General features: G+C 41.8%; 1 long non-coding RNA gene across 1 annotated transcript; it reads right to left on the bottom strand.

Moving 5' to 3' along the window:
* Nucleotides 1-1,021: 1,021 nt before the first annotated feature.
* On the bottom strand, nucleotides 1,022-4,791 carry LOC130358013 (uncharacterized). Its single transcript, XR_008889371.1, has 3 exons — nucleotides 4,621-4,791; nucleotides 3,927-4,025; nucleotides 1,022-1,225 (listed from the first exon to the last, which is right to left on the bottom strand). It is a non-coding gene; the product is annotated as an uncharacterized LOC130358013 (long non-coding RNA).
* Between the last annotated feature and the right edge of the window lie 4,144 nt (nucleotides 4,792-8,935).

Raw genomic sequence — 8,935 nt, 5'->3', positions numbered from 1 at the left:
CAATATTCAGGGGAGACAAACACATAGGAATGTCATTACACTGAGTCGGAACCAAGAGGACAATTATAAGCCAAGACACAAAACCAGAGAGAATATCCTAAGACAAAATCCTGGGTCACAAAATACCAGGTAATCAAGAGGAATGCAGAAAGCAGGATAGGGAAGTTGGCTTCAGAAAGAATGTTCTTACACAATCACAGTGCATTAGCCACTGAAGGCTTAATTAGGCAGCTGAACAGGTGTGGTCACACAAGGTATATAAATGGATAAAGAGACAGACCCATGGATAGGTCAGGGTGTAACCACAGCAACTCAAGCTAAGTCAGAACTTTAAAAGTTAACCCTTCAGACCAAAACTGGGATGAGTCATTACATGTCTATTGTGGAAAAAAAAAAGAGCCCAGAAAAAAACAAGAAATGCAAACTGTCCTATAAAAACATTTTAGAAAATTGTCTGGTAAATTGAATATCAAGAAAATATTTTTTGTACAGCATTTAATTTTTGGGTTCAATCTGGCTCCATCACTAAACTGTTAACATGCATAACATTACACAATATTAAAATGTAACCATTTTTAATCACATAAAAATATTTGTCATGTTAAATGTGTTGAATGCTTAAAAAAATAGTCATTGAGAAAACACTGCTGTTTGGGCACTGTATATAGACTCCTAAGAAAGTGCATTTGATGCATTAGTAATGAATAGTTTCTGTTTGATCTTTGGTGGCACTGGCTGTATCAGTGAAAAAAAGCTCCTGAGATCTAAAAACTTGTTTGAGGGCTTTCAAAAGAAAGAGATTGCGGCACTAAAAAGAACATCATAAAACATTAACTATATTAACATTTTTAAAGAATCAACAAGCGCTTATGGAATTATGTGTGATACCATATTGATGTAGTAGTCCCACTTATTGTCCAAAAATAATTAATTATGAAAATATTTCCTACAAAAAATTATACATTTCATTTTATGAGCAATTTCTAAACAATAAACATGGAAACTGAAATTACCTAGAGATTTATTCATGCCCCTCTTAGTGAATTTCTCTTTTATATTTGGATGCGAACAGCAAAGAAAAGGTTTGCTGTGTGCCTCATATCCTTTGGGTAATAAAATCTCAATTGGTGCCATCTTACAGCTTTATACCATTGTAACATTTGGCTCTCTCATATGTCCTGGGGAGTCGCACATTTGGTTACAAGAAAGACATTATATGAGCAGCCTGTCAATGAAAAAAGAACATCAAGGTTACACATTTTTCATGTTAATCATAATCCCTACTTGGCATGTGTTCTGGAATAGGACTGAAAGCTTAAAAGTGATGAAAAATAAAATAACAAAAAATTGCACTGTTTTAGCCAGTTGAACTAAATCTTATTGTTCTCATTAAGAAAAACAAAATAATACTTGCAGTTATGACAATTTTCAATAACAGACTGGCATAAAAGACATGTTGTTAAACTGTAAGCTTCCAAAAATACAGGTCAGTTCATCAGGTATGTTATAACAAAGTAGCCAAAGAAACACACAAAGATAAGTCAGCAGAAAGCCTTTCTCAGTCACAGTAGTTTATTTCAGAGCAAGCTCACTGCTGCTTTATCTAAGTATATATATATATATATATATATATATATATATATATATATATATATATAATTCCAATGACGCAGCACTCCTAAAAAAAGTTGCATTTATTCACACATGTCTCAATACAGCAACGCTTCTGCTCCTATGGAGCCATTTTCAAGCCTGGCTGGAGCATAGGAGCAGAAACGTTGCTGTATTGAGACATGTGTGAATAAATGCACCTTTTTTTTTTTGGAGTGCTGCGTCATTAGAATTTTTGTCTATGAAGAACCCTGATCAGGTCTAAATGCTGGAACCCACACTTTGTTAATTAGAGCTGTGCTGCAACTTTTCTTCTTTTACTATATATATATATATATATATATATATATATATATATATATATATATATATATACATATACACATAATGAGCAGTAATACAAGCTCTCCTCTTCACATCACTGGTGTTATTCCCAGCAGGCCAATAAGTTAACATTATACTAGTAATTTGCTTTATTATACTTTTTGACACCATACACAGGTTGTTTATTTCACAGGAAAACTACTTACATTACAGACACAATCAACAAAGCAACTTACTAAATATTTGACTGTTGTGGGAGCTGTAGCTCCTTAATACTTTTTAGTCTTGCTCAGTTAATGGCCCTGATTTACTAAGGGAAGAGTGTAGATGTATTTTTGGGATATTTTCCCCTCAACAGGTATTTTTCCATGGTAGCTACAAATTTGGTGCTTTTCCCTAGGTTTTATTTTTTTACACCTGCTCATTTTCCAGAGCTAAAATCTGCCACATTTCATGTGAGATCACTAGTAAATTTGTTTTGTTTTGTTTCTCGAAACGGTCGGAGACACGCCTCTTTTTCATGCTGTGCCCCTTTCCCCAGCCGCCATGCCACATTTTTGGGTTTTCTGAGTAAAACAGAGAGTTGGTCGGGTTTCGGGATTATTTTGGTCACAAAATCTGGCACAGGCAATGCACAACACAATTTTAATGCAAAACCAGAAAGAAATTGTTGAATTACTAGTAATGAGGACCAATGTGATTTAAGCAATGAGACTTAGGCTGGGTTCACACTACGTTTTCTCCAATATGGGAGCGCATACGGCTAAAACCTCACGCTCCCGTATGCCTTCGTATGCGCTCCCGTGTGTCATTCATTTCAATGAGCCGGCCGGAGTGAAACGTTCGGTCCGGTCGGCTCATTTTTGCGCCGTATGCGCTTTTACGACCGGACCTCAAACCGTGGTTGACCACAGTTTTAGGTCCGGGGGGAAAAGCGCATACGGTGCAAAAATGAGCCGACCGGACCGAACGTTTCACTCTGGCCGGCTCATTGAAATGAATGACACACGGGAGCGCATACGAAGGCATACGGGAGCGCGAGGTTTTAGCTCCCCCCTGCCTTATGCGCTCCCGTATGGGAGAAAACGTAGTGTGAACCCAACCTTAGAGTGTATCCCTCATCAGTCAATACCTATAGGAGCAGGGACTTCTAATTTTGAAACTAGTCTTTGCTTATGTACATAGTTTCTGTGGCCCCATTCATAGATAGCCAGGGTGCCAAAGAAAGTACATACAGGAGCAGGAACTCCTCTGAAAGAAAAAGTCTCTGCTCCTATTGTAAAGAAAAAAATTATTTGATGTATGATTTTGTACATTTGCCCACTGACAAAGAAATTAAAAGTATATAATTTTAATGGCAGGTGTATCGACTCAACCTAGTTCTGCCTGAAGGATTATGTTTTCTGGTGTTTGGCTAAAGCATCATGCATAAACTGGCAATGCCCTGTCCTATCAGGAACCTTGGATTTGAGCCTATCATATCTGCTACCTGCATTCACACCCTTCTTAGGTGCATATAAATTGCCAGCCTACCTGCTATTCACAGTTTGTGTTTGTTTGTCTTTCAGTATTTGCTCTGAATTTCAACTGGCAGGGACAGGGGATCTTAAGAGAGTTCAGGGCGCACTATTTCCTGTCCTATGTTACAGTAGATTTATTTTAACAGTGTGGAAAGAATAACAACAGCAAAAAAAAAAACAACATTTCAAATATGTTCTGAATTGATTTCCTTAAGTATTTGATCCCGTATGAATCAGCAAGATTTCTGTCTCCCAGGAGTCTTTAATAATATTAACAAGCTGAGATTAGGAGCACTCTCTTAACGTTAATAAAATACTCCTGTTCCCATATTGAATCATTAAGATTCCAAACTCTTCACTATGGCCAAGACTAAACACCTGTATAAGCTGTAAAATCTTGTCAGGGACAAAATTGTAGACCTTCAAAAGACTTGATGAGAAGTTGGTCAGGGTCTCTATGCAAGATCTCACCTTGTGCAGTTTCAATGATCGTGGGAACAGTGAAGAATCAGCCCAGAACTACATGGGGGAATCTTGTCTTTGACCTCTTACAGCTGGGACCATAGTCACCTAGGAAAAAATTGGTAACACATTACGTCAAGATGGATTGAAATCCTGCAGTGCCCTAAATATTCCCCTGCTTCAGAAAGCACATGTACATGCCTGTTTGAAGTTTGCCAACGGACATCTAAGTGATGCAGAAGAGAACTAAGTGAATGTGCTGTCCTGAAATTAAACCAAAATTGAGTTGAGCATTAAAGCAACTCTTTATCTTATCTGGAAAAGGAGGAATGCTGACTATAAACCCAGGAATACTAGTCCCACTGTTAAATATGGAGATGGAAACATTATGCTTCAGGGGAATTTTTTTTGCTAAGGGACAGGACAATTTCACTACCAAAGGGACAATGGATGGGGCCATGCATACTTAAATCTTTTGAACCTCTTTCTTTCAGCCAGGGAAAATGGGTCTTGAATGGGTATTCCAGCATGACTGGCTCAGGAAGAAGCACATTAAGATCCTGGAGTGGCCTTGTCTCCAAAACTTTAAAAGGTGGGGACCCTGCAGTACCTTGGTGCATGCTTCTTGCCCTTTATGAGTTGTCCCAATGAGTAAATACAAAGCGTAATGGTGTTATCTTTAAATAAATTAAAATATTATGACCTATTTTACAATGCTTGCTTGCTTTTTGCCTTTTTTATTTTTTCTCTTCTTTATTTTCATTGTTTATTAGTATTTTTGTTCCTCCATTATTTTCATTAACTGGTTGCCCACACAGGACGAACCGGCTCATCCTAATCAGCAGGTATGGCTGGTCCTGAAGCTAAACTGTCTAAGCATTTAAATCCAGATTGACCAATCACAGCAAAGGCAGTTGAATTAACTGCCTTTCACAGCTCTGATCTTCTCAGTGCAGGGAGATCTGTGAGGAGATCAGAGCTGTGTAAGCTCTGTGTGAAATAAAACATCACACAAGTCCAGAAAGACCTCTATAACCCCCCCTCCCCTTCTTAATGCTCCTGTCTATGTGACATCAGCTGTCTTGGACAGCTGATTGTCACCATGCAATGATTTCTGCAAACTGTGGGCCTCCTTATGTCGCTATACTACAACTCCCAGCATGCACAGACAGCTGTTGGCTGCCAGGGCATGCTGAGATTTGTAGTTTTGCAACATCTGAGACCACTGGTTTAAGTGACACATTTTTTTTTTTGCAGCACCATGTACTGATGTGGGGTTCTGTCAGTGGTCTCCAAACTGTGGCCCTCCAGATGTTGCAAAACTACAACTCCCAGGATGCCCGAACTGCCAAAAGCTGTCTGGGCATGCTGGGAATTGTAGTTTAGTAACATCTGGGGATGTTTGGAGACCACTGATCTGTGATCCATCAGTGCTTGGTTCTGCCTGCTACTTAATTTTTGTGGTGCAGGTTTTTATTAAAAATTTTTCACCTTTTTTGGGGCCATTTGCGGTCTGTACCACAAGTGACTGTTCTGCGCTGTGTGGTCGGACCATACCCCATGTGCACCTGTATTTCCTGAATGTTTCCATTCACTGCCACTAACCGGTCAGTGAATGGAACGAGATGCCTGCTGAAATCATTCAGCAGGAATCATGTACCAATGGCTAAGTTATGCCCCTGTGTACCCCTTGTTATATTCCTTGAGGGGTGTAGTTTCCCAAATAGTGTCCATGAGTTTTTTTTTGTGCTGTTCCTAATTGAGACATGCCCCCCAAAAACCATTTCAGTAAAATTCGCTCTCCAAAAGCCCAATGACACTCCTTCCCTACTGAGCCCTCAAGTGCACCCACAGAACACTATACATTCACATATGAAGTATTTCCTTACTCAAGAGAAATAGGGTTACACAATTTGGGGGACATTTTTTAATCTATTTTCCCTTGTGAAAATGAAAAATTTGGGGTAACACCAGCATTTAATTGAAAAAAAAATAGAATTTTTCATTTTCACGTCCAACTTTAGCGAAAATTCGCCAAACACTTGTAGAGATGAGCAAACTTTTGAAAAATTCGCCAAACACTTGTAGAGATGAGCAAACTTTTGAAAAATTTGATTTGGCCGATATGGTTCGGGTGGAATATTTTTGCGGCAAATCACTATTAGAAACGGCTATTTCTACCCTACTGAGAGCCTTAATAGGGGTGTAGAGCACTTTGTCTTGTCCTAACACGCATAGGGAGTGTGCTGTGTTAGTGAAATAATAGTGTTATTTAGCATGACATGCAGATTACAGGCATTGCTATTAGAATCTCTGCTGCAGAGCGTCGATGTGGCAGCAGGGAGTCCATATGATGTCAAAATTGAAGAGAATAAAGAGATTTTTAATGTAATTTTTATTTTATTTAATTTGAATTTATTTTAATTTTTTTAGTTCCCATTCTGCTGAGCATCGAGCTGGCGGTCCACCGCTAGGTGAGATATCACATGTTCCAGCCACTGCCTCTCAGCACCCCCTGACTATGAAAGTGCAAATGTTTCATTTAATCAGTTAAGGTTCATTGTTATTGCTCCAAGTTGTTTCATTGGATACTTGTGATAATACCACAGATAATATGATGTTGACGACCATATGGCCTCAGTCTTGAAAATATTACATTGATTTCTTTAAATTTAAGATTTATGTTAGATTCCCAAGTTTACTACGTGGGATGTCTCTGTAGTAGGTCAGTTTGTCGTCCCTCTCAGTGGTTGTAAAAAGTTCCCCATTTTGTGGCAGTAACAAGGGTCCAATAAGGTGGAGAGCCAGAAGTCATCCTGCCGCCAAATGGTGACAGTTCAGCAGTCACTACATAAGCAAGTGAGCATGCATCGTGCCATTTGTGCAAGTGACTCGGAGGGACTCCCTGCCTCCATCTCCACTGCATACTGCCACGGTGTGTCTGGGTCCTCTGTCTCACCTTCCTCATAACCCTCTAGCTTTTCTGTCTGCTCCTGCTCCTCCTCTCCTGTCAGATAACTAAAAATCCACCCATTTGGCAAAACCTAAACTGTGCTCCACTGTGCCCCTCCCCCTCATCCTCCAGCTCAGCCCCCACAGGGCTCATGTGGCCCTGAGATGTAGTCTCCATTGCCCAGACCAGCCATCGTTTCCAACACTTGTTGTAGGAAATAAAGCAGTGGGATGTTGTTGTTCATCCCATAATCCTGGCGACTTACTAATAATGTTGCTTCCTCAAAGCGCATTAGCAAATGGCAGGTGTCACGTATGAGCTGTCCCAGATTAACATTGAAGTTACACAGGGGAGTATCACTATCCGTTTTGATCATCAAGAAATTGGTGATGGCTTTTCTCTGTTCGTATAGTCGGTCCAACATATGGAGGGTGGAATTCCAACGTGTGGCAACGTCACAAATCAGACTATGTTGGGGTTACCGTTTTGACGTTGCAGCTCAAACAGGGGGTACTTTGCGGTGTATGTGTGACTGAAGTGCATGCAAAGTTTCTTTCCCATGGTTAGGTTGTCTTGCAAATGGGGGAACACTTCAGGAACCGCTTGACAACCAGATTGAACATGTGTGCCATTCAAAGCACATGGCTCAGCCCTCCCTGTCGCAGCAGTCACCATGGTTCTCATTTCCAGTTTTCGTTGAGTAAGCCATGCACCGATTTCTTTATGAATGACTTTTAGCAGCTCCTCCCCTGTGTGACTCTTTTCGTCAAGGCAAACCATTTAAAGAACAGTGTGACACCGCTGTGCCCTGCACACATGGTATGCTGAAGGGGCACTGATACTTGTCTGGGCAGTGGAGGCTGAGGACACGGTGGAGGATGAGGAGGCGGAGTTGCACACTGTCACAGGACCAATGGCCTGAGAGCGTGGTAGAGGAAGCGGCGTGACCTGTCCAAGTTGGTGTTGTGGCTGTGCAGGAACCACATTCACCCAGTGGGCCGTACAAAACAGATATTGTCCCTGACTGTATTTATAGCTCCAGACATCAGCGCTGCCGTACACTTTGGTACACACTGACAGGCTCATGGACTGCCTCCTCTTCTCTTCCGCAAAGGGGAAGTTCGGATACTGCCTTCTTCTCAAAGAAATGACGGCTTGGCACTCTCCACCTCGGCTCGGCACAAGCCATCAGTTCGCTGAAAGGTGCAGAGTCCACTAACTGAAAAGGGAGGGACTGCAGCAACAGCAGCTTGGACAGGAGCACATTCAGCTTCTGTGTCGTTGGATGAGTGCACGCTACTGTTGTCTCTTGGACATAGCTTTGCCGATGGATTGTTGGCGGAATGACTGACTAAACGTAGGAGGAACAGGAACATCTGGAGTGACATAAGGAGGGTATGACACACAGATCTTTTCCGCTGAGGTGGTGGAGCCTTGGCTGGCTGAAACAGGGAGTGGCGTGCCACTCGGTGATGCAGCAGGCTGGACCAGTACATCGGAGCCAAGGTTCTCCCAGGACGCTTTATAGTGGCGCAGCATATGTTGGCGCAGGGCCGTGGTGCCAACATTGGGACCCTGACCACCCTTTAGCTTCTGCCGACATATCCTGCATGTGGCTATGTTAACCTTTACTGGATGCTTGATGAAAAACTGCCACACCGCCGAGTAGCTGATTTTCCCAACAACAGTCCGCACTTATTGAATGCTACTGCCACAATCTCCTGTTTCACTACCTCCCGGGAAGGTAGGCTGCCGCGAAGCAGGTGGTTTCCACCAGGCACATTTGGCTCCAGAATTTCCACTTCTGGAACAATGCTGACTGCCAACTATGCTACCATCTTACTGGCTCAGCTGCTGCCTCACGGCCAACCTGCAACCCTCTTCTCCTGATGATGATGATGATGATGATGAAGCCCCTTTTGCACCCGGCTCCCAATTGCGATCGTCTTCATTATCATCAACAAGTGTCTGCACATCACTGATATCCTCCTCACGTTCCTCAACAGTGTCTGCTTCGGGACCCCGAACGCTGGAAACAACGCCTCTCACGTCACTCTCCTCATCA

The sequence above is a fragment of the Hyla sarda genome, chromosome 2 (genome assembly GCF_029499605.1).
Source record: "Hyla sarda isolate aHylSar1 chromosome 2, aHylSar1.hap1, whole genome shotgun sequence".
Classification (NCBI taxonomy): domain Eukaryota; kingdom Metazoa; phylum Chordata; class Amphibia; order Anura; family Hylidae; genus Hyla; species Hyla sarda.
This window is presented reverse-complemented; position numbering and strand designations above follow the sequence as displayed.